The sequence below is a fragment of the Miniopterus natalensis genome, chromosome 11 (assembly GCF_054644295.1).
Source record: "Miniopterus natalensis isolate mMinNat1 chromosome 11, mMinNat1.hap1, whole genome shotgun sequence".
Taxonomy (NCBI): Eukaryota; Metazoa; Chordata; class Mammalia; order Chiroptera; family Miniopteridae; genus Miniopterus; species Miniopterus natalensis.
This window is the reverse complement of record NC_142091.1, coordinates 42,599,207-42,625,558: the sequence shown is the minus strand read 5'-3', so window position 1 is coordinate 42,625,558 and position 26,352 is coordinate 42,599,207. Positions and strand designations below refer to the sequence as shown.

At 42.5% G+C, this 26,352-nt stretch overlaps 1 long non-coding RNA gene and 1 pseudogene across 1 annotated transcript in view; both read right to left on the bottom strand.

The window, feature by feature from the left end:
- LOC148091994 (uncharacterized) overlaps positions 1-26,352 on the bottom strand; it is a 103,696-nt gene that overhangs the window by 54,143 nt on the left and 23,201 nt on the right. The window contains exons 3-4 of the long non-coding RNA XR_015715311.1: positions 7,714-7,942; positions 5,419-5,542 (exon numbers count right to left, since the gene is read on the bottom strand). This is a non-coding gene — a long non-coding RNA (uncharacterized LOC148091994). The remainder of the gene's footprint in view (positions 1-5,418; positions 5,543-7,713; positions 7,943-26,352) is intronic.
- The window catches only part of LOC148091995 (transcription factor BTF3 pseudogene), a 31,364-nt pseudogene continuing 14,185 nt past the window's right edge, over positions 9,174-26,352 (bottom strand).

Sequence of the window (26,352 nt, the reverse complement as noted above, 5' to 3'; positions counted from 1 at the left end):
CACTTTGAGTAATTATTGATGTGTAAAAATTTAGCAGTGCCATCTTCTTATTTGTTTGTTCTTTATCTCCCTTGTGGGTTTTCCCCCTTCTGTTTCTTCCTACCTTTGTAAATTAGTCATTTTCTATGTTGGCGTTCTCTCTTTTCCCTTTCTTCATCTTTTGATGAAGTGAATCTACTGTAGGTTTCTGCTTTGTTGTTACCATGAGGATTACATAAAACATATAGATGGAATAGTCCATTTTAAGTTAATAGTAACCCTACAAAATCTACTCTTTTACTCCCCCTTTTATATTTTTATTATCATAAAGTACCTCTTTACATATTGTATAATTTTTAACTATTATAGTGGCTAAAGTTCTTCTTTTGTTTTGTTTTTTAGATATATCTTTATTGATTTCAGAGAGAGGAAGGGAGAGGGAGAGAGAGAGTTGAAACATCGTGATGAGAGAGACACCATTGATCAGCTGCCTCTTGCATGCCCGACTAGGGATTCAGCCCACAACCCGGGTATGTGCCCTGACCAGGAATCGAACCGTGATTTCCTGGAACCTTGGTTGATGCTCTACTGCTGAGCCACACCGGCTGGGCTAAAGTTATTTTTAATATTCTTTTTCTTTAACCTTTATACTATAGTTAAGTAGTTAACACACAATGGTATGCTACAATTAGAGTTTTCTAAACATTGACTTTTATTGGTGTGCTATATAATTTCATGTTTTCATGTTCCTGAATGACATCCTTTAACTTTAGGTTAAAGAACTTCTTTCATCATTTCTTGCAAAGGGGGTCTACTGGTGATGAAGGCCCTCGGCTTCTGTTTGTCTGGGAAAGTCTTTATTTCTCCTACATATCTGAAGGATAACTTTGACAGAGGATTCTTGTCTGGCAACTTTGTTTCTCTTTCAATACTTTGAATATGTCATTCCGTGCTCTTCTAGCTATAAGCTTTCTGTGGAGATATCTGCTGATGGCCTAAAGGAGCTTCTTTTGTAGGTTACAATCCCCCCTCCTGCCCCCCGTCTGCTTTTAGGATTCCCAATTTGGCTTTGATTTTTCCCTTTCATTACAACGTTTCTTAAAGAAGGTCTTTTAAATTGAGATAATAAAGTGATCTATCAGCTTTGTCAACTTGGATGTCCAATTCTCTTCCCAAGTTTAGGAAGTCCTGCTATTATTACTGTAAACTTTCTGCAGCCTCTTCCTCTCTTCTTATGGAATCCAGATTATTCTAATTTTTGTTCTTTTTATGGAATCCCACAGATCATGGGAGCTTTCTTTGCTCATTTTCATTTTGTAAAATTCTTTTCTAATTGGGCTACTTAAAAGTTCCTGTCCTCTAACTCATTTATTCTGTCTTCCACTTGCTCTACCCTAATACAGATGCTCTCTACGGCATTTTCCACTTCCTTCATTAAATTCTTGTTTTATTAAAAATTTTAATGTTGACATCTGATAAGGGGTTAATTTCCAAAATACATAAAGAAGTTATATAACTCAACACCAAGGAGACAAACAATCCAATTTTTAAAATGGGCAAAGGACCTGAATACACACTTCTCCAAAGAGGACATACAGATGGCCAACAGACATCTGAAAAAGGTTCAAGGTCACTAATAGAAAAATAGAAATAAAAACTACAATGAGATATCACCTGTAACCTACCTGAATGGCCACCAACAATAAATCAACAAACAAGTGCTGGCAAAAATGTGGAGAAAAGAGAACCCTAGTGGGCTGTTAGTGGGAATGCAAACTTGGTATAGCAACTATGGAAACAGTAAGGAGTTTCCTCAAAAAATTAAAAATAGAGCTGTTTTTTGACCCAGTGATCCCACTTTTGGGAATATATCCTAAGAATCCTGAAACATCAATCAGACAGAATATATGTATCCCTGCGCTTATAGCAGCATTATTTACAATAGCCAACATCTGGAAATAGCCCAAGTGTCCTTCATTAAATTCTTCAGTTCTAAAATGATTTCTATTCCTTTTGTAGATATTTCATTTTGTTCACAGATTTTTTTCCCCTGGTTTTGCTAAATTGTCTTTCTGAGTTTTCTTATTTTTAGTCAAATTTTTCAAATGAACTATTTTGACTTCTTTGTCAGCCAGGGCACAAAATTCCATGACTTTGAGCTAAACTACTGACAATTTATTACCTTTTGGTCATGATGTTTCCTTGTTTATTTGATGGTTGTGGTTAATTCTCACCTGAGGATATTTTCCCATTGCTATATTTACACGCATGGATGTGTTTTATTATTTATTTTAAAAATATATCTTTATTGATTTCAGAGATGGAGAGGGAGAGAGAGAGAAACATTAATGATGAGAGAGTCATTGATCGGCTGCCTCCTGCACGCTCCCAGCTGGGGATCAAGCCCACAACCCGGGCATGTGCCCTGACTGGGAATCAAACTGCGAACTCCAGGATCCTAGGTTGATGCTCAACCACTGAGCCATGCCTGGCCAGGCTCCCCCTGATTTTTAAAGAGAGTGGAAGGAGCAGGCAGGGAGAGAAAGAGAAACATCAATGTGAGGGTGTGAGAGGGACACATCAATTGGTTGCCTCCTGCATGTGCCCTGACTGGAGCCTGGGAACGAACCTACAACCCAGGTACATGCTTCTGACCAGGAATTGAACCCGTCATCCTTCAGTGCATGGGTGGGTGCTCTACACACTGAGCCCCACAGGCCAGGGCTGTTTCCTTGATTCTTTTATGTCCGTATAATATTGCCTTGCTCCTTTTGCTTTTGAAGTTGCAGACACATCCTTCTTTACCAGTTCCTTTTAGATGGGCTCTTCTGTCTATTGGAGCTGTTATATCAGGGTTTTATAGGCCTTTGTATGGGTACACCTGAGACCTTTTTCTTGCTCACTTGTGGCAGAATTCTTAAGCTTTTATGGCTTCTCTAGTTCTTACCATTCACCAAACCAGCTACTGGAGAAAAAATTTTGTTTTCAAGAACAAAGCCCTATATAGATCAAGTGCATGGTTTCTCCTTTGCACAAGGATCCTGGTGTGTTTTTCTGGTAGTACTACATTAGGCAATAAAAGGAGCTGACCACAGAGTTGGGGGTTAAGCCTTGGGGGTTGGGTAATGCCTACAGACCCAGTAGGAGATCCTCAAGTGGGGTTTCCTCAGAGGAACATGGGAGCCCTTTCTGCTAAAGCCCTGAACATAATGAGCAGGGACCTCACTCCTTTAATTCCTTTTGATATTTTATCTGCCTCTTTCCCATCTCTTCCCTCCCACTAGTCATGGAGGTCCTGCCCCAGTATTCTGAGTGCTGGTGGAAAGCAATGTGATTCTCTACCATGTCCCATACAACCATGGTAGCCAAGCATTCACTCACACTTTTATTTATTCCTACTGAAGAGATGGCCACCACAAGATTGTTTAGCCAGTGCAATGTCACCAAACTCATGCTGTAATCTCTCCTTGAGAAGACTGGACTTCTACAAATTCTCTCTTATCTGTGGGTATCTGTCTATGTCAGTCCTCCCCATGATTGAGGTAGGTCCATTGGCTCTGCTGATTCCACAAGTCAAACTGAGGTCTTCTGCCTATTACCAGATCCAAGTGGACAAAATTCCTCTGACACCCCTTGACATAATGTGCTAAGTTCCACAATTCCCACAGAGGCACTTTTCTTCAAGGATGAGAGTCTAATTTGTTGTTTTAAAATGGGGACCAACAGGAAAAGAATTTATGCCACCATGATGTGACATCAACAAGTGCATTTTAAACATCAGGAGATTTAATAAACATTACATGACCTAAGTACAAATAATGCAAAGACAGGGAGAGAACTATTCAACACAAGTCTAACAAAAACTAACCTTAAATGATAATGGGTGGTACCACAGCTTAAAGCTCCACATGCAATTGATTCTGTGTAACAGAATGTGCTAAAAGCCAGGCTACTGAGTTGCAATTCACCTGGCAACTATAAAAGAAGTCCATGTTGAGAATACTCACAAAGATGTCTTACACACACACACACACACACATTTTAAAGTGTTAAAAAAAAGTAGATTTGTTGCCTGGCCCAGCAAGGTTCAGTGGTTGAGTATTGACCTAGGACCAGGAGATCAGGGTTCAATTCCTGGTCAGGGCACATGCCTAAGTTGAGGGCTCGATCCCCAGTCCGGGTATGCAGGAGACGGCCGATCAATGACAACTCTCTCATCATTGATGTTTCTATCTCTCTCTCTCCCTTCCTCTCTCTGAAATCAATAAAGATACATTTAAAAAAAAATAGATTTGTTGAAAGAATGAAAGGAGGGGATAAGAAACCCTTAAACATTTTCATCTTTAGGAAACTCATTATTTTGACCATGTGGCTGTCCATTTCAAAGGTCATGACATAAGCTAAATAAGCGTCTTTGCTTTCCACAGCCATGGGCACAGCAAAATCCACCCCTCGTAAGCCCTTAGAAGAAGACAAAAAAAAGCAACATCTCCAAGAGTTGCTGAGCGCAGTAGGACTTGCAGTTGAAATCTGGTTGCCAAAGCTACAGAAGCACCTGGGTGTGACTTGTCCCCAGGCCTTGCGACACCTAGGAGAAAAAGATCTCCAGGAGCTGAAATCCCAGGCCAAGCATTCTTGGGAGAAAGGGGCCCTGGAGAAGCTGCTTCATCTGGCATGGTCAGATAGCCTTTCAGCTTTACAGGGGCCTCAGGTGGAAATGGAAAAGGAAAAGGAGAAGGCAGAGCAGGCCCAGCAGGTACAAAGAGACTCAGTGCCAGAAGGGAGACAACAACAAGAAGAGGCGGTGAGGAAAAAAGCAGCAGAGCTGAGGCAGGCAACAAAGACCCCCCAAAAGCACGGGCCACCCCCGGAAAGGACCTCAGGAGAAAACTTGGAAAATATGCAGAGACAACAGAGCCTCATGGAGGGCACATTTCCTCACAGGCAAAATGTCCCAGACAGAGATCTGGTGAGATGGGCATCTGGAGGGCTGGCCCTGCAGGGAATTTACGTAACAAGCCACCATGGGAGCTTTCTAGAGAGGAGAGAAAACCTACTGAGTGTCCCCAAGGAATTCACCTTCTCTGGCCCTGAGCAGGGCACACGGATGGAAACCAAGGAATTTACATCTTCTCAAGCAGAATCCATGTTCACCCAGACAATGGAGAAGCTGGGCTTCAGTGTAACTGCCGCAGCCAAGGACAGAGGTTGGGGATTTAGCTTGGAAGCTGGTATGGACCACAGCAAACATTCAGAATCCATGGAAACCCGACAGTCACGTTCTGATCACTCTTATTTCTGCTCTACCAAGTTCAGTTATGTCCCACTTGCCTCCTGCCACTTTCCCATTGATAAGCTCCAGTTCTCCAAGGCTGCTCTCCAGGAACTGAAATGCACTGAAGACCTTCTGGGACAGCCTGAAGACCCAGACAGACTCACCTTGCTGAGGCACAGGACTGAAGCTTTCTTCCACAGGTTTGGCTCTCATGCCAACCAGGGCCCTCTGCACCTGGGAGGAATCTACTGGTGGAAAGCCGTTTCAGAGGGTTTCCGAAGTGAGCAGCTGGAAGAAGTAAAACAGCAGTCAGCAGAGGCCCTGAATGCTTACATAAGATGCTCTGGAGTGAAAGTAGCTGCAGGTGCAGAGGTGTCAGACTCTCATTCAAAAACTGCCACCGAAAGCACAAACTTCCAAAATCTCCAAACCAAAGTCCAATTATTTGTGACACAGACAGGTGGCCCACCAGAAGCAAATGGCTTTCTGCAGTGGAAAGCTGGCCTAGTTGCCTGTAATCAAACCTGGAATGTCATTGACAGGGGGCTTCAGCTGGTGCCCATTTGGGACATCATTCTCTTCAGCCACAGAAGTGATTTTAAGGATCCTCTTCAGGTAGCTAGGTTACTGAAAGACAGCTACAGTGCTCTGACTGGCCTCACTGCCCAGATCCAGGGTGGAGAAGAATTACTGAGTGTCAGGGAGGAAGCTAGGGTTTTCCTAGAGGATGTGAAATCCTGGGAGGTATCTGATCCCAAAGAGCAGCTTCAAAAACTGATCAATTTCATGCAAAAGTCGAAAAGTTATGACACCTGGGTTAACATATGCCTCCCAGATTGTGGTCTGCAGAGTTTTCTGGTAAACACTGTTAACTTTTGCCAAAAATCTTCCATTGGTGAAACTGAGTTTATTAAATCTCAATTGCGCAGCCTTTTGGATCCTCACATCTACAGAGTGAAAAACTTTCCTCAGGCTCAGTCCATCATGCAGTGGATCTTCCAGTCACAGTCACAGCAAGAGCCTATCTGCATCTCCCAATTGTCTGAATTAATTAAAATCTTACAGGAAACCCGGAATGACCTCAGGGAAGAGATGCCCAATTCTGAGTCTGCAGAAACAGTGGACGAAGCTCAAAGAAAGGCAACTTCTGAGCTCAACTGGTTTCTTGGCTGCTTGTTGAACCCCCCTGCACGGCGGGTGTGAGTCTGGGAGGGCTGGTGGGGCCTGCAACTCTGGGCGGACTGTCCCGACCCCGACCATCCCACCCGTGCCCACGACGGTGACCTTATATAAGAATGATTCAGCATGCTGTCCCTGCGCATGCGGCTTAGCCTTATGTAAGAATGATTCAGCATGCCGTCCCTGCGCATGCGGCTTAGCCTCATGTAAGAATGATTCAGCATGCCGTCCCTGCGCATGCGGCTTAGCCTCATGTAAGAATGATTCAGCATGCCGTCCCTGCGCATGCGGCTTAGCCTCATGTAAGAATGATTCAGCATGCCGTCCCTGCGCATGCGGCTTAGCCTCATGTAAGAATGATTCAGCATGCCGTCCCTGCGCATGCCGCTTAGCCTCATGTAAGAATGATTCAGCATGCCGTCCCTGCGCATGCGGCTTAGCCTTATGTAAGAACGATTCCGCAGAATGTCCCTGCGCAGGCGAGAGCGCGCCGCTGCCCGGGGTCTATATAACCAGCCCCGCACACAGTCGGGCAGGAGCTGTTTCTCCCAATGTCGGCTCCGCGCGCCGCCTTGGCCTTGACGTTGGGATCTCGCCCCAATCACCCCTTGCAGCCTCCCTCTGCCAACACTTGGCGCAGTCGGCAGGATGAGGTGCGTCTCCCCTCGGCTCCTACTGAGAACCCGGGGGGAGGACACGTGGCCCCCTCCCTGCTCGGGGTACCCTGTCGCGGCTGCCTACTGGCTGGGCACCGCCGGAGGACCGGGATGCTGTGCCCCCGCCCGAGGAGGTCCGGACGGCTCTGCAGCGCCGGAGGCCGGGGCCCTCCTGGCCACGGGGCAGCCGCGGGCGGGAGGCGGGGCTGTTTCTGCGTGTTCTGCGGCACGCCGGCCGCGGGAACCGGGAGCTGCGGGCGCAAGTACAGCGGCTGCCTCGCGGAAGCGGAGCTGGAGCAGCGCCACGGTGCGACCGGCCGAGGGCTGCGCGCACGGGGTGCCGTCGTTGGTGCCCCTTCCCGCGCCTAGTCCCGGGAGGCGGCGCAGACGGGGGCGGCCCATCGCGCGGCGGAAAGTGGAGGCCGAGGAAGCCCTGGCCCGGGGAGGGCAGCAGGAGGGCCCACCCACCCACACGCCACACCACGCACGCCACACGCGGCGGCGGGACCGCGCGACTCGCCCGCGCACTGCGAGCAGCAGCTGGGGGAATCCGACCCGCGTGGCTGCTGCGCTTGTGGGCTGGTGGGGCTGACAATACGCGAAGGAACGGAAGAAGCAGCTCACCTTCCTGCAGGGCTCTTCCCTCGTTGTTGTCCTCATGTCCACTTCTGGTGACAAGAAAGAAAACCCTGGCCGGCGTGGCTCCTCCTGTGCGCCTGGAGGCCGTGGGCTCAGTTCTGGTCAGGGCACGTGCCCGGGTTGCAGGCTCAATCGACAGTAGGGGCCGTGCAGGAGGCAGCCCATCGAATTTCTCACTCTCATTGATGTTTCTCTCTCCTTTTTTCCTCTCTCTCTAAATAAGTCAATAAAAATTTATTTTTTTTAAAAAATGGTTCAAAACGCATAAGTATTCAAAGTCCAGTATTATAGAAGTCTAAGAAGGTCTGACTGGCTTTTGGAACAAGATTTATGAGCAGGTTAAAAGGGCCATTTTAATCAAGGCTCTGAACAAAGTCAGATTTGATTACACCATTAATGGTTTTAAAAACTATTACTTCAGTAATGACATATCAAAGAATATATAGTTTTTAGGTTCTGATATTTCAAGAGATTTTTTTTTGTTATTAAACTGTAAGGAAATGCTTATCAACAGGCTATTCAAGCCATAGCATTATGATCAGAAGAAAAAGGAAAAGCACTCTAAAGCCACCAAGAACCTGAGAGGGGAAATCAATCCGCATTCTGCAAACCTATATACACCTTCTGAAACAATGACTTATGCTGGATTCCCAAAGCTGAGGAGTTAAAGGAGTCCTGACACAAAGGAGAATTTCTTCATGTTGGACATAGAGCATCCATTGGCTTCCATCTACAGGCACACTCTCTACCCCTCCCTAGACCGTGAAAACAGACAATCCAGGGAACAGCAGCCCAAACTTGTGTCCTCAGAGCATGCAGATAAAAGTGCCGAATCTGTGCCTTTGTACCCTCAAAGGGCTTCAAGCAAACTCTGTTTGAGGTCAAATGACCCATGTCTACAGAAGAAATCCTGGAACAGAAAAATTTTGTGTGTGTGGGGGGGCGGGGGGGCTCTTAAACACTATAGTTTCCTTTTTGTTCTCTGGAAAATAGTCTCAGTAGGGACCTCCTAATATGATCATCTTCAAATGGCGACAGCAACAGAACCCCTGCATCGCCTGGTGCCTCTCTCCCACGTCTTCCTCCTTGAAAACTGCGATTTTCAGTTGACAATTCGTGAATGGGTGGTGGTGGTGTTTTTTTAATTTGTTTACTGAATCCATAATGGCTTTTAACTAAGAATTATCATATATCATATATTAACTTTGTTTTCAATCCAAAATTATTGTATATAAATAAAGATCTTTGGTAAGTTCCTCAGGCATTTAAGTGGTGTGATTATTATCTGAGATGAAGAAGCTGTACTCAAGGTATAAGAACAAAACTGGCAAGAAGTACATTGGGACAGAGAGAAGATGACTGTGTAGGAATGGGGATTTCTGTGATAGCACTGGAGAGAGTACAGCTGCCACCAAGGTGGGATCAGGGCTGTGGGGATTACAGTGTCACTGGATTGGGCTCACTGAGGGAGACGCCGTCAGCACCGTGTTGGAGGAGGAAACGGAGTCAGTAGGGGTGAGAACCACGTGACCATCAAGAGGAGGAAATACTGGGGCCAGGTGTAGTTCACAGGAATAGAGGGGGTCAGACCTGCAGGGGCAGTAGAGGTCAGGTTCACATGGTCAGTGAAGTGGCTCTCACAAGGGTCACTGAAAGTGAGGAACTTAGTAACCCAGGACTTGGGGGTCATCACATTAGTCGATTTAGAGGATTTGGAGAGTAAGTGAAGCAAGAGATCCCAAGTGCACAGGGAAAGAAGGAATCACAAGGCCTCTAGGAACGGGGCCAAGAGGGTGATGGATTCTAAGACAAGATCAAATAGCAATAAGATGAGTTTCTTAAATGAAAATGAAAATTCACAGTGAGAAAGTTTGAAGTAAGACAGTCTCTCGGGGAGAATATGAATAAGAGAAAGCGTAGGGAAGGGGGTGCATTATGGACTAAACGTTTGTGCCTTCCTCCAAAAGTCATCAGTTCAAGTCCTAACTCCCAATGTAATTGAGGGAGAGGGGCCTTGAGAGATAATTAGGGGGGATAAGTTCATGAGGACAGGGCCTTCATAATGGGGTTAGTGGCCTTATCAAAAGAGAGATCCCTTTCTCTCCTCGTGCACCAAGGAAAGAAGTTGTCATACAGCAAGATTATGGCCCGATTGAGAGCCGTCTCCTGGAACCTAACCAGCCAGAACCTTGATCTTAGATGCTCCAGAACTATGAAAATCTAATTTCTTGATCTAAGACAGCCAGTCAGTTTTTATATTGTGGCAGCCTGAGCTGACTACAACAGGATGTGAATAAAACTTGCCCCCCTTAATTTTTGGAGTGCTCTTCCTTTGGACTATGGGGAAAGACATATGAAACATACCATTTTTCCCCTTCCCTCAAAATTATAATTCTCGTTAATCTTTCTTTAAGGTCTGAAAAAGCTATTCAGCCCTTTCTGGTAGTGCTGTGGTGCATGAGTGGACAAGGGGGTGAAGGAAAGCATCTGTACTATCATTGACATTGTCATGACAATCACCAAAACTGTTACCTTTGTAGTGGTGCCTGTGAGACCTGGAGCATGTAATGTGACCACTCCGTGCTCAAGTGCCCTGTCTGCAGCCTAGTACATTCCTCATGCTGTTGTTGGAAAGAATAGATGAACTGCTGTATAGAAAGCATTTAGGACAGTGCCAAACACTAGCAATTCTCTAAGCATATGTTGTTATAACGTTTCAGTGCTTCTCCTAAGATCCTTATTCTGTTGCTTTTGAGTAACATCTTATTAGAGCCACATTGATAGGCTCAGATAGTCTCATCTGGACTTCACTGGCAGGAATATCCAACAAGGGGTCCTTGAGAAATCGCAGTTGAGGACACAGTAAGTTCTCAATAAATGTGATTTGAACTTATAGCTCAAAATGCACCTCTAAGGTGTTGATGTCCTTTGATACCTTATCAGCAGTTACCACTATTTGCAACACTAATCAGCCAGTCAAAGATGTAGAGAAGCCACTGTCACAATTCTGAAGCAGTATGGAAGGTAATATGTCTGAGATTCCTCAGAATCAGACCTAAGACAGAGAATCACATGCAAGTGATTTATTAGAATAGTTATCCCAGTAAAAACTAAAAAGGGGAAGGAAGAAGGGAGAAGCAATTTAAAGTGAGGGAATAAATTAGTAGATGAGTCAGGTTTGAGAGGTGGAGAATGCCAGCTTGCAGTGGGGTGAAGAACACAAACTCGGGACTTACACTGCGTGGTTTTGCGTAGAGCCTGCACCAGTTACCTGCTGTGTGACCACCGGTAAGTTACTCAACCTCTCTCTGCTTCATTTTATTCTTTTGTAAAATGGTGTCACCTCATAGCGGTGTGAGGATTACTTGAGAGAATGCATATGCCTGGCACAGAGTAAGTGTTCCAATATGTTAGATGGTGGTAGTAGTGATGCCGGGTGGAACCCACAGAGGCCAAAGGAAGCCTAACACCAATACAGGGTACAGATTCTTGTCACGGCCCAAGAAAGGATTCGTGAGCATGACAGAAAGATTTAGCAAAACACAATAAAATTTTTAAAGTGATAGTACACGCTCGAGAAGTGAGAGAGAACAGGCAACCTCAGAGAAAGAGATGGGGCCTGGGTGGAAGGTTTCTATTAAACTTGGATAAGGAATGGGAATAGGATTGTTCTTGGATTCTAAAGCTCTTGGGGTGACTGCCGGCACACCTCGGCCTTGTCTCTCCTCTCCAGGAAGCAATGTGGGGTTTTTTGGTCCTCGAAAGTACAGGAAATTGGGGAGGGGAAAGTGGAAGAACAGATGGTCAGTGAAGGTCACATCTGTGATATTCTAGCCAAGATGGACAACGGGAAAGGTAGAGGGTGAGACCTTTGTTTTCAGAAAGAAACCTTATCCCTTGTCTGGGATGTGGGGCAAGGAAGCCTCATCTTCTTGGCCACACCTCTTCAGAGTGAAGGGATGGAGCAGTCATGGCTCAATCAATAGACTCTAAGTGTTGTTACCAAGTTTAATAGGTTTCCCTGAAAAAATGTTCCTTCCTTGGCTGTAAGGCCTTAGGACAATTTCCGGAAAATTTAATTGGTTGGCTTTTTAAATAATTTTCACCAATTCTGTTGTTACAGTGAGGAATGGATCCATGAAGCTCCTCACACTGCCATTCCACAAGTAGAACTCTTCAGATTTGTAGAATTAGTAGGAAACAGATTGAAAGAATGCCATTTAGAACATAACATTAATCTCCTCGGTTAGAAAATATCATGGACCTTTTATGATTAACCTGCCTGACCACTTCCCTGAGCTTCCCCCTTCATTCTCACAAGCTCTGTAGTAATTCAGTTTGCTTTCACATCTGCTTCCATTAGCTTCCACCTGGATCAAGGAATGGATATCTCAGTGAATACCCCAAGGATTTTAAGTCTGCAGCCCCCCCCCACTGAAACCTCAGAGCTAACAGAGCAAGCCCATGCCTCCACAGTGAGAGCTGGCACTTCCCCAGGCGGGGATGACATTGCACAAGCCTTTCCTCTCAAGACAACAAGGGGCTCCCTTGGAAGCCACTTTAAAGCTCTCCTGGCTGCAGGCCTATCATTAAGGTAAAATCCCAGAAGAACTGAGTTGCTGACCTCTGGACCTGATAAAAATGAAAAGAGATTATACCCAAAATGAGCCACAAGAACTAGTTAGTATGTGTTGGCAGGTGGCAAGGGAGTATCACTAATACATGATTTTGAGGGTGCTTGGTCAAGGGAGCTAGAACTTAAGACTGGATATGCAACAATTCATCACCTTGGGGACATTTTCTCAGGATTTGAGGTTCAATGATTAAGCAATCACCTCTGGATTGGACAAATTCACTGTTGTGAGGAAACTCAGGAAAAGAAGGGAGGCCCTTAGAGACGCAGAGAAATCAAAAGTCCACACTGGGCAGACTAGAAATGCCTGCTCAGTTTTTTGGAAGACAATGCAGGGAAAAAAATTAAAGGTGACAGGGAGATGGGCACACTGGAATGGTTATGCTACATGAGGCCAGAAGGCCCACAAGAGGGTTACATTTCATGGGAAAGTCCGAAGGACACACCATTCACCAAGCCATTAGGAATGTGATACTGAGGCACCGACTTCACTAAGAAGGTCAGTGGTGGCTCTCCTCCGAAGGCCAGGGGTGATCGCAGGAGTATCAGTCCAGAGCTGGGACGATGGAGCTGGAAAGGAATAGAAATTATGTGCAAGCACTTAACCACTAGAAACCAGGAGGCCGCAATTACCCTAGTAAGGGAAACAGAGGGGCAGCCAAGAGTCCATTACCCACAGGGAATTCAAAGATGGTTAAGAGATCATGGACTTGGTATAGATTGCTACATCTAAATAGATTTGAATCATAGGATTGTAGAAAATAAAGAAATAATGCAAAATGGAAATAAGGGCTCCATAGGTTCCTACACTGATTGGAAAAGAACAGCATCCTTTCAAAAAGTGAGAGAATGCAGGCTTTCGAAAAGTGACCAGCAGGCAGGAGAGTGAGCAGTGGCCCAAAGTCCAGGGGAGGGCAGTGAAGGGGAGCATGAGGCATAGCTGCCAGATGGACTACTCATTAGTAAACAATAATTAGGAAACAGAAAGTGGAATGTGAATAAAAGAGGTAAAACTGATGAGCAGCACAAGAATAGATGTTTGTTTTCTACATGGCCTTCAGGGTAAGGGTAAGAAGGGTAGAGTCAAATAAAGGCCAGGTCTTGCAAATAGGTTCCTTAGGAGACATTGAGATGGAGGCGGTAGGTAACATGAGCCAAAACAGGGAGCCCTTCCTTGGTCCCACATGCTCTGGGCTGGAATTATTCCTAAACGAGCAGCTTTATCATCCTATGTCCTAGGGTGGTGCCTATGGGAGCAACTGCAGGTCCCCTCTACTTCTGACAACTTATATCCACAAAGTTTACCCAAATCCTTTCTTGCCTCACCACCTAGTTATTCTGAGTCTCTGGAGTCACAGTGAAACTGGAAACTGGGAATCTTAATGTAGGGTTTACAAATACAGAATAGTAGCCTCACAAGTAAATATCAGCCTTAGTAATATCACAGACCCTCTCAACCATGAATTTTCCTTGCTCTTCCCCTGTTCAAACTCCTGTTCGAACTATAGCTATCCGTCCTATGGCTTCCCATCTTATTTCTGAGGCCCTTCTTCAATCATCTGAATTCCCTGTGAAGCTACAGGGAAGTTGCAGGTCCTTCTCTTACCACCAGATGGTGGTAAAGAACTTTATAAGGATAAATCTGACAGATTTCTCAACTTCTGCAGTGCTGACATTTGAGGATAGATAATTCTATCTTGTGGGGAACTGTTCTGTATAAAAAAGGATGTTTAACAGCATCCCTGGCCTTTACCCACTGGATGCTAGCAGCACCCCTGGCAGTCATAACAACCAAATATTTATCTAGACTTTGCCAAGTGTCCCTAGGACATTTTGGATTCTGGCAGTTCAGAATCGTTTTGCAACGCGGCCTTAAAAAATTCTGAATAGGAAAAAGAGGTTTAGATTTTGATGAAATTTTTAGAAATCTCTATTGTTGTTTATTAATATTTATTCATTAAAAAATTTCAAAAATATATAAAACATATAAAAGGAAATTTAAAACACTCAAAACCCCACCCATCAGAGTAACTCTGGCCAACAGTTTAATGACCTTCCTTCCAGTCATATGGACAAATAATTAAATATGTATATTAATTTTGCATATTTATATATGGTAATATATAAATAAAGAACAGCATCCTGTCCTATACATACTGTCCTATAACTTTTTCCACTTAAAATCTCCTATGCTCACCTTTTGATATCAATAATATTGGTCTACTTTAATAATTAATTTAATACCTGCATGAAACACAATCTCCTGGATCCTTGGTTGATGCTCAACTGCTGAGCCACTCCCGGCAGGGTTAGAAACGTTTTTACATTTATTCTTTCTTTTTATCCCAGATAGCTGAAAGAAAGATAAAATCAGTTTTCTGTGTGCCTGGGAGCACCTGGAGTTTGGGAGAGAGTTCTTCACTGGGAGGACAGACTTGGGAGTTGTCAGCAATTAAAGCTGACAATTTGGGGTGACTCAGAGTGTATATGTAGAGGGAAAGGAAGCTGAGATCGGACATTAGGGGACAGACAGGATACAGAAACTATGAAGGAGACTGAGACATTGCCTTGCTGACTGGCTGTTTTGAGCCAGAAATCATCAGTGCAGATGGCTATTTTTCACACTTTAATATTAAATGAAAGCATTTGAAAAAACTTAAATGTACTTTACTTTGTTGTATCTTAAATCTATATTACCATATGTATTAAATTTAACATATTGCATATATTTTAACATTTTTTAAATATATTTTTTTATCTTTTTATATATATATTTTTTTAGCGGGATGTATTGCATAACATGTATCTACAGGCAATGGTCCTAAACAAGTTTTACATACATATCGTGTTTCACTACGCTTTCCCTTACAAGAACATACTTTACATGTCCTAGTGGGATTTATTTTTACTGCTGGTTACTATTTTCTGTACAACATGATCTCACATCTCTTATAATATCAGCCTAAGCAAAGATAAGTAAGAAAACAATCTGAGAGTTCTTTTAAAACTCTACATTGCTTTCAGGCCTTGAAATTACTTAAATTAATGTAAGTGCAGAAACACATTATCTCGTGAACGGTCAACAACATTTGGGAATGGAAACACGAGTATACTCGTGACTGGCCAGCAAGGTGTTTTAAGAGGAAAGAGAACCTGTAAAATGTATCACAGTACCTAGTGCAGAGTCTTCCTTGCGCATAGTAGGCACTCAAAAAATAATTAATCAGATATATTCAGCATTAAGTGTACTCATCCTCCATTCAAAGCACTGTGCTAATACTGAGAATACAGGGATGACTTGTCAACGACCCAATAGGCCAACTGGAGGGACAGATCATAAACAAAGAAATACAACATAGTAGACAGGTAGTATGAAAGTGGTGCACACAAGGCTTACTGGAATTCCAAGAAAGGAGGAGGTCAATGAAGAAGTTCAGAGGAAACAGTGCTATAGCTGAATCTTGAAGAAAGTAGGTATCCATCAAGCATGGGGGAGAGAAGTCAGCTGTGAGGTCCTTCCAGGCAATAAGAGCTGCAGGTATAAGTGCACTGAATTATGAAGCAGTATGTAGTGGTTGAGAAGCTCCAGGTAAGTAATTTGGTACAGCTGGGCTTTAGTATTTGGGGAAGAAGTGGAGGAAAGGAAGCTGGAAGGCCAGGCAAGATCAGGTTACAAAGGTCCCTGTAAGACCTGAAAATGTGCTTGGATTTTATCCTGACGACCAGGGGAAGGCGCTAAAGGATTTTTAAATGGAGAGAAAAGTCATCATACTTATGTTTCAGAAAGATCATTCTTGTATCAGACTGAAAGATTGGTTAGAGGGAGAGACTAGACGCAAAGAAACCAAATAGGAGCTTGGTTTAAGAATTCAAGGGGAGTTGATTGAAGACTAGACTAGGGCAGAGGCGGGGAGGTAGAAGCTGAGAGATCAGACAGCATTACAGGAGATAGGTTAGATCAGACATTGTGTGGGATTACATGAGGTAGAGGAGGAAGCTGAATGAAGGATGACACCAAGTTTCTGCTTGGGCACTTAGCTGTAGTAATTCCATTCACAAAGAATCATTCCATGGACAATAGCAGAGAGGAAGCAGATCTGAAAATACTGTGATGAGCTTTACTGAAAACATACCATTCGTGTTAAGTAGCTATCATGTGAACAAAGCATATAAGTAACAGTCCTGTGAGCTCAGAGGCTATGTGTAAACTAGCAGTACAGAGGTGACACACACACACACGGGACTAGAAGAATGTGTGTGTGTCTCACGGACTAGAAGAATTTTCCAACGAAAGATTCAGAGTAAGAGAAAAAGAAGAGCTAGGATAGAACCAGCATATTAAGGTCGGACAGAAAGAAAAGCCCTCTGAAGACCCTATAAAGGACAGCAGAACACTGTGTCTCGAAATCCAGGGGAAGAGGGTGCCAAATGCCTCTATTTGTGTCTGTCTCCTTCAGCTGATTGTGAATACTTGGGGGCAAACATTAGGTAATTTTTGTATTCTCAGACCCTAATATTGGCCAGCCTCTGGAGGAGTGGTTTAGTGAGTATTTTTGGACATGGGACTTGGGAATGACGGTGATCACTGTCGACATTGGACAGAGCAGTCTCTTGAGAGTGGCAAAAGCAGGAACCCTAAGGACAACTCAAGAAGTTAGGTGAAAGAGAAAAGAGAAGGCAGGACAGAGATATGCAACACCTTGAGAGGAACACTGATCTAAAAAGTGAATTTTGACATGAAAGTATTAGTTTTTGTTACAGTCTGAATGTTGTGTATCCCCACCCCCAAAATTCATATGTTGAAATCCTAATGCCCTATGTGATGGTGTTAGGAGGCCGGCCTTTGGATGGAGTCCTCATGAAGAGCACTAGTGTTCTTATAAAAGAGACCCCACAAAAATCCCATTTCTCACTTACCACGTGGGGAGACAATGAGGAGACACAAGCTATGAACCAGGAAGATGGCCCTCACCAGAACCTGACCATGCTGGCATCTTGCTCTTGGATGTCCCAGCCTTCAGAACAGTAAGAAATAAAATTTTGTTGTTTCTAAGTACCCATTCTGTTGTGTTTTATTAGAGCAGCATGAACAGGCTACAATCATTTTGTGATAAGTATTTCTGCCAGTCCTTAGTCATGGAGACAGACACTATTGATGGAGGGAAAAGTCCAAAATCATAGAGTGAGGGCAAAGGGGGAAGGAGGAGAGCTTTCTCGTTCTCCATTGCGGCTTCCACGGCTTCTCCGCCTTTATGTAAAGCCCTTCTCCTTTGGGATTGACTTGGTTGTATCACCTCCTCCTGATGGTGTTGGCCTTACCTGCTAAGGCCTAGATCACCTGCTGGCCTAACCCACGGAAAGTAAGTTGGCAAGAATGCAGTTCAAGTCTTTCTGCCTTTGAGGAAAAAACAGCCCAGCGCTAGTCACAAAATGAACCACTAAATACAGTCAATCAGATCTAAGAGGATGGGCTTCAGCAACAGACACAGTATCATTAATTCAAAACAAAACTAGGAGCCAACATGGGGTCACTAACAGAGATAGAAGCAAGTACTGAAAGGTCGAAGGCCTCCCTGGAGGAGTCTTACGAACACTGAGAACCAGCTCCCCCCTTTTTTATAACAGGCTGGGCAGTTTATGCTGCTCTGATTGGGGGTGGAGGTAGGAAAAGACAGCTTCTGGTTACTCACACATTTAGAGAAGTCTTAGGCCCAGAGTCTTGTTCACCATCCCAAGACCTGCTTCCATCCCACTTATGCCCTTACCCTGTCCAAGCGCATGCCCCATTAAAGACCCTGGCACCACAGTTCTTTATCGTTCTCTCCTGAAAACCATCCATCCAGCCCACTCTCTTTAACAGGCCTTTGGCCCTTTCATGACCAGATCTGCTTTACCCCTGAAATTTTACCTTTCACCTTCTTACTCTGTAAACCCACCTTCTTGCCCCTGGCTCTCTCATAAGCATGCACATATATCAAACTTTCAGAGTCTTTTAACTTCAATCCTTTGAACTCTCTCTTAGCTCCCTGTGTGTACCAGGCCTTTCTCCTTTCAACCAAGCCTGGACATTATGATCCCACATTTCATCCATTCTCATGGCAGCCACTATTCAACCCCATGTCTTTCTCTCCCACTCACTTACTAATCATCTGATTGCTGTATCCCTGTGCCCTCATCAATGAGAGGTCCTACAAACAAAAAATTTCACACAACCATTGGAATTGGAATCAATAGACCTGGACACTGAACACAGCTCAGTAAATCTGAATTGCTCAGTCCTGTCATCTCTTTGATTCTTGTAAACTTTCTCCACTTAAAGTCTTTGGATCTTCATCTCTTACTATCAGCACTTAACCTCACTTCCTACTTCTCAAAAATAGAAGAGGAGTGACTGTGGCATAATCAGTCTTCTTCATTTTGTACCCTCCTGACCCTTATCTGCATCCAGAAACTAGGCAAATAGCTGAAAATTTATTTACTGAAGACACTACACCCAATGGTCAAGCTACCTAAAGGACAATTCACCACATTTTCCAAAATTATCAACTTTAAAAACATTTGCTTTTGAATACTAAAATCCAATTTGGTAAAATTATCTGTTTACCAAAATTTTGTTTCTATCAATATTATTTATAAAATTTATAGAAATTGCTTTTTATGAAAAGTTTAATAGCTTTGTGGATTCTCTTCTTTTTCAGGTTTGACTTCATTTTGACTTCGTTCTACCAATGTTTTTTTATGAGATCTGTTCTGTACCAGATTTCAATGAAACTGTTAAGTCTCACTTTTGTATGTCATCCTCATTTCAGACACTTAGGATTCAGATGCCTACGACAAATTGATAATACTCATTTGATCTAGCTGATAAACGAATCTATGAATTAAAAAGAGCTCTTTCTATCCCGTTATATGAGGCCAGTTTTACTCTGATACTAAAGCCAGAAAAATATCATCACAAAGAAAATAGAGATCAATACCCTTTATGCAAAATCCCTCAACAAAATACTAGCACACTGTATCCAGCAACATAGAAAAAGATCTAGACTGCGACCACGTGGATTTACGCCAGAAAGACAGCTTGGTTTACCATTCTAAAATCAAGTAACATAAAACACACAGCATATCAATGGATTAAAAAAAAAAAAAAAAAAAAAAGAGCTCATGGTTATCTCAGTAGACACATAAAAGTAACCTGACAAAATCTGGCCCCTTTCATCATAAAAACACTCAATAAACTAAGAATAATGAGAATTTCTCAACATAGTAAGAGGACATGTATGATAAATCCCACAGCTAGAATCATACTTAGTATTAAAAGACTATGTTTTCTCTCTAAAATCAAGAACAAGGAACAGGATGTCCGTTCTTGCTACGACCATTCAACATTGTATTGGAGGTTCCACCAGGGCAATTAGACAAGAAAAGGAAAGACAAGTCCACTATATTGGAAAGGAAGAAGTAAAACTGTCTCTATTCATAGATGACATGATCTTGTGTATGGAAAATACTAAGGAAGCCACCAAAAAAAATATTAAAACTAACAAAGGAGAAGAAAATTCCATTTACATCAAAAAAAATCATAGGAATACATTAATCAAAAACACCACAAGATTTATATACTGAAGGCTACTCAACACTATTGAAATATTTAAATGCCTAAATAAATGTAAATATATCACATGTTTGAGAATTGAAAAACTTGATATTGTTAAGAAAGATGTGCTCCACAAAGCATTTTACAGAGTCAACATAATTTATTAAAATAATGACTAGCATTTTTATTTACCCATTCATTCATTCATTCATTCATTCATTCATTCATTCATTTTGCAGAAATTACCAAACCAAAACTAAAATGCATATGAAAATTACAGGGACCCAGAATTGCCAAAATAATCTTGAAAATGGCAGACAAAGCTGAAAACTCATACTTCCCGATTTCAAATCTTCTACAAAGTAATCAAGACTATGTGGCATTGGCATAAACAAGGATAGACATATGAAACAATGGGATATTGAAAGTTCAGAAGTAAATCATAACATTTATGGTCAATTGATTTTTTGACAATATGCAAAAAAACTAAATGGGAAAACAGTCTTTTCAACCAATGATGCTAAGACTAGGTATCCACATGTAAAGAATAGGATTGAACCCCTACTTTGCACCACATACAAAAATTAAATGACATGTATCATAGATCTAGATGTAAGAGAAAAAGAGAAAAAAAAAGCTAAAACAATGCAACTCTTACAATAAAACATAGCAGCAAATCTTGACCTTGAATTAGACCATGGTTTCTTAGACATAATGCCAAAAGTACAAGCCAAAAAAGAAAAATTCGATATACTTAATCGAAATGAAAAGCTTCCATGATTCAAAGCACATCACCAAGAAAGTAAAAAGACAATCTATAGAATGAGAGAACCTATTTGCAAATCATATATCTGATAAAGAATCTGTACCCAGAATATATAAATAATCCTTATTATTCAACAATAAAAATACAAATAACTCAACTTTTAAATCGGGTAAATAATTATATACAGCTGTCTTCCAAAGAAGATATATAGCTGGTTTCTTGTTTGACAAAAACTGAGAGTCCCACCCAGTTATTAATCTGAAGATCCAAATGTTAGGATGGTTTACCTATGGCCTGTTTTACTCAATAAGCTTTATTTATTTAGTTAGTTATTTAGTTATTTAGTTATTTTAAATATATCTTTATTGATTTCAGAGACAGGAAGGGAGAGGGAGAGAGAGAGAGAAACACCAATGATGAGAGAGTCGTCATTGATTGGTTGCCTCCTGCACGTCCCCGACTGGGGATCGAGTCCACAACCCCATCATGTGCCCAGACCGGAAATCGAACCACAATCTCCTGCATCCTAGGTCGACACTCAACCACTGAGCCACGCCCGACCAGGCTCAATAAGATTTATTTAACATCTCTAGTCCAAGCATGTTTTTCTCCATAGTTTGGGGCCATTGCCGCAAGCAAGCCCAACTGCAAGCAAACATAGGACCTGACCATTCTGCTTGACCAAGCCTGGGCCCTCAAAGCGTCCTGTTATCCTCCAAGACATCCTGTCATTCTGACAATTCTTCATGGCCGGTGTATGCAACACCTGCCCCACACTGTACCCTATCTTAACTCCACTTCGGGGCTGACAACATACTGTTGGCCTCAGCCCACTTTGAGAGGATGCTTCAATAAAATTTTCCAAAACCTCTCAGGGCTTCTTGGCCTGGTTCCCCTCAGCCTCGACCTCACACCAAGAAAATGTCCTCATGCTTTCAGCAGAGGGACAGGAAAAGGGACCATTTTTAAATGTGCCCAGACCTGCCTGTTCTCCATAGCAACGCCTGCCCTCAAGGGAAACTCTTTTACCAGAGCCTTTGGTTTTACCAAAGTCTAAGTGACATGCAGAAGGGGAAATACCCACTTCAGCCCCTTCTAGCCTTCCTGTCCTAAGGCTAAGGTGGGAAGTGGGGGAGAGGAGCTCAGAAGCACTTGTGAACAATACAGGCCAGGGACACAAGCTCACTAAAAGACTGGAACTTAAGCATAGGAATCTAGACTGCTTTCCCTCTCCCCACACTTGTCATCACATATAAAGAGCTCCTGTATGATAAAGTGGAATTATATTTTAAAAAACTGCAAACATCAGACCCTATACAAGAAGGAGTCTCTAGAGAAAGCCAAAAACAACAGAGAAGATAAAAACAAGGACAGCAGAGGAAGTTTAGCCCCTGATACCACGGTTACGGCAAACAGTGAAGAGTATCTAGCAACAGTGGGATAACAAGACACATGCGATGGGACTACCAGAGGTAAAGACAGGAAGGAGCACATGAAACATCTGAGGTAATCATGGCTGAGAACTTTCTGAGATTGATGTCACGCACCAAACCACAGATAAAGGAAGCTCAGAGAACTCCAAGAAGGATAAATACTGAAAAAAATCTACACCTAGGTTTTGAAAATGACAGAATATTCAAGCTACAGAAAATATCCAAGCCTCAGAGAATCAATGACAAAGAGGAATCCTTAGAAGCCGCCAGACAAGCTATACAAATGGCCAACCCCATATGAAAGATGCTGAACATCATGAGTCATTCTAAAGAAATGCAAATCTAAATCCTGAGATACTACTTCACACCCACTAGGATAATTGCTCTAAAACAGATGGACCAGTAACAACTGTGGGCAAAGATGTGGAGAAATTGGAGGTCCCATACACTCTTGTGTTAAACTGTCTTACGGGAGACTAATTTAAACAGAGACCAAATCGACTGTTTGGAGATTTGTTAGCTGGCGACTGTGAGCGGGCTCCTGCCCTAAACAAACCTGCAGCCTCGAACAGTCTTCACAGGGAGAATATAAAGGCAAAAGCTACATTCTAGCTGGCTAAGGGGGCAGGCGGGGGACTAGCGAAGCGGCAGACAGGAACTAGGATAAGCGTTAGTAAGCCTCCCGGTTAACTATTCCCTGGAATTTTTCTGGCGGAAGTCTTGTACAAAGTTCACAAAGAGCTGGGGGGGGGGGGGTCATTGTTTCTACCAAATTTTGTTGCTCTTGCTTGTCTTCAAAGGAGCCATTGTAAGGGTAGAAAATAGGAGTGCTAAGATAGGAGTGCTGCACTTCACTTGCTGGAAATGGAAAATGGTTCAGCTGATGCAGAAAAATTTGGCAACATTTCTTCAAATATTTCCTCAAAATATAAAACACAGAGTTACAATGTGTACCATGCCAGCAATTATGCCCACACAGAAACTTGTACACAAATATTCACAGAAGCATTATTATTAATGATAGCCCAAGTGTAAATACTCAAATGTTCATCAACGGAGGAATGGACAAAACGTGGTATAGACATACGATTCAATATTATTCATCCATAACAGAAAATGGTCTACTGTAATATGCTGTATCATAGATGAACCTCAGAAACATGCTAAGTGGGAGAAGCTGGAAACAAAAGACCACATATTGTATAATTCCACTTACACAAGTTATTCAGGATAGGCAAATCCATGAAGACAAAGTAGATTCTTGGTTCCGGGAGCTGAGAGGATGAGGGAATGGGGAATAACTGCTAGTGAGTATCTGTTACCATATCCTTTAATATATTGGTGAATATTAGTGTTTTCCTGAGTTCTGCGAACCACTCTAGATAATTGCTAGAACCTGAGAAGGGGTTTGTGGGAAATTCTGATTTGTAGCCAAGTAGGACAGATGCTGTGATTACCCAGGGGATCTGCTCCTTGCAACTGGAATCTGAAGGTGAGACTGAGCCCTTAACCTGTGGGATCTGACACTATATCCAGGTACATAGTGTTAGAATGAGTTATAGTGAAGGCTACACAGTTGGTGTCACAGAACTGCTCCGGGAAGGGAAAACACCCACACATCTGGTGTGGAAACAAAGGAAGACTGGATTGTTACACCTGAGCTATCTGATTTTTCTTCTGCTTCTCCCTCTCTTTCTTGGTTGGCAAGGATCTACTACTAGGTTTCAGAAGAGGCAGCTGAAAAGAAAGGATCGGGGGACAATCTTAGGCGGGATAGACGTAGTGCCCTCAGCTGCCCTTTTCTCTCTAATTCATGAATTTGAGATGGATTGTCCCACTTCACAGGACTGTCAGCCACAGCTGGGAGGAGGGCTGGAACTAGAGTGAGGCAAGTGAGGCACCTAGAGTGCAAAATTTAAGGGCTCCCTCACTCTCAAGTTCCCTTGCACCCTGAGTGCCTCTCTGATCTCACCCTCCTGCCAGCCCTGGGTGGGCCCCAGGGTCATTGGCTCTCTCCAGTATCTCTAAGTATTTCTGGGTGAACTACTTTTCCCTTAGTTTATTCAGAACAAAGCTTTTTTTCAGGTGGAACATAAGTTAGGAAACTGGCAGGAAAGCAGGAAAGCCTAAGATAACAGCTTACAAAGAACATTCTTTAATCACTTAACAAGCATTCCCATCAAAAACATTTCTAGGAATTGAGATGAGAATGAGAAATGAAACCAAAAGTCTTCTCTCCTTAGAAATAGGAGGCAGCTGTGCTGGAATGAACTTGCTTGTGAATCTGAGTTTGAAGTCACAGGTCATTTATACAACATTTACTGAGATCTTACCATATACAGAGAATGTGTTCAAAAGTGACAGATTCTGAGATGGATCAACACTGACTCTATCATCTGTAGACTCATAGCACAGCAATAGACTAGACATAGACATCGATACAAGACACAATATCTGAGTGCAAAAAGAAGTCCGCAAGAGCTGTAAGACGGTGGCACTCATATAGAAAATCTCAGAAATTCACATGAATCACTTGAGGGAACATTGCGGCCGGTGACATTCCCCCTGATGATTCTTATTTTGGTAGATTTGATCTTCAAATCAATTATGTACCAGGGAGAAAAATCTGAATTTGAATAACTCCTTCAAGCTAAGCATCTTATCCCCATTAATGTTATGTGAGGTAGATAGTACTACTGGCAAAAATTCATTCCATGGCTCAGCTGCTCTTGTTACTTGGGTTGCACTCCCCCTATCCTAGACTTAAGTAAATACAGCCAGTAACTGTTGGATGCTGGGTTCAAATATGTCTCTGCATAGCATTGAAACTCTTGCTTATTAGAAAACACCAACACCTCTAGGGAATATAATTAATAACATTGTAATAACTATGTATGGTGCCAGGTGGGCACTTGAAATATCAGAGGGATCACCTCATAAATTATGTAACTAACTACAATGCTGTGTACCGGAAACTAACAAAATAATTTTTAATGTCAACTGTAATTGAAAAATAATTTTTTTAAAAAAGAAAAAAAACACTAATGCTCTTATCAAAGGAAAAGAGTAAGAAAAGGGACCGTGTGGGTAGAATTTCTGGAGGAACTGGAAAGAATGAATATGAATTTCACCTGAAGAATACCAGTAAATCAGACTATAAAAGTTTGAGATAGAATAACATTAGGACAGGCAGTACTGGTCTGCAATCAATATTATAATACATTATATTCAGAGAAATATAATACAACAAAATGCTTTACATGAGTTTAAGTTTGAGGGACAAGTGTCAGAAATAACATTCCTAGAGAACTCTAATATATGGGCTAGAAAAGAGTAAAGTTCTCTGTCTCTCACCATAAACACAGAGTATGCTTTTTCGATTTTTTAAAAATATATCTTTTTTGATTTCAAGGAGAGGAAGGGAGAGAGAGAGAGAGATAGAAACATCAATGATGAGAGAGTGGTCATTGATCAGCTGCCTTCTGCTCACCACCGGACTGGGAATCTAGCCCGCAACCCAGGCATGTGTCCTGACCGGGAACTGAACTACGATCTCCTGGATCCTAGGTCGATGTTAAACAGCTGAGCCGCTCCCAGCCTGGCCGCATTTTTTATTTTTTACACAATACTCCTTTAGGAGCTTAGGCCACCTTGGAGTTAAATCATCCAAATCAGGCAATGAAATGTTGGAAGGTTTGTTAATGTTGAAACTAACCATTTTTGAAAAACAGCTTCAACACTTGAAACCAATTCTAGTATAATACTCTTTTACAGGAAATAAACACTAGCAAATTTCACTAACACTGTGAGCATGCTTCTCTCTTGGTTTGGGGTAACTTAAGAATTAGAACAGTAAAGGAATTAAAGCACTTTCCCTGAGGAAGACACTGCTCTGCAAAATGTGCTCATGTCTCTTCTCCCAAATTCTTTCCCTGCCCTGTTTCTGTTATATTCTTTATCTTGTGTGACCACAACCATGCATTAATGCACACACACACACACACACACACACACACCCCATGTTAGTCTTCTAATTGCAATAACTCCAAAACCCAGGAGTAATTTTAAAATGCAGGAGTCATAATAAAAACAAATAAACAGAATTCCTTTAAATCAGATAAATTTTTAGTGGAAAAAAACCACAGCAACAAAACCAAAAGTGAAACCATTTTTTCACTTCTTCCTTGGTGTATAAATT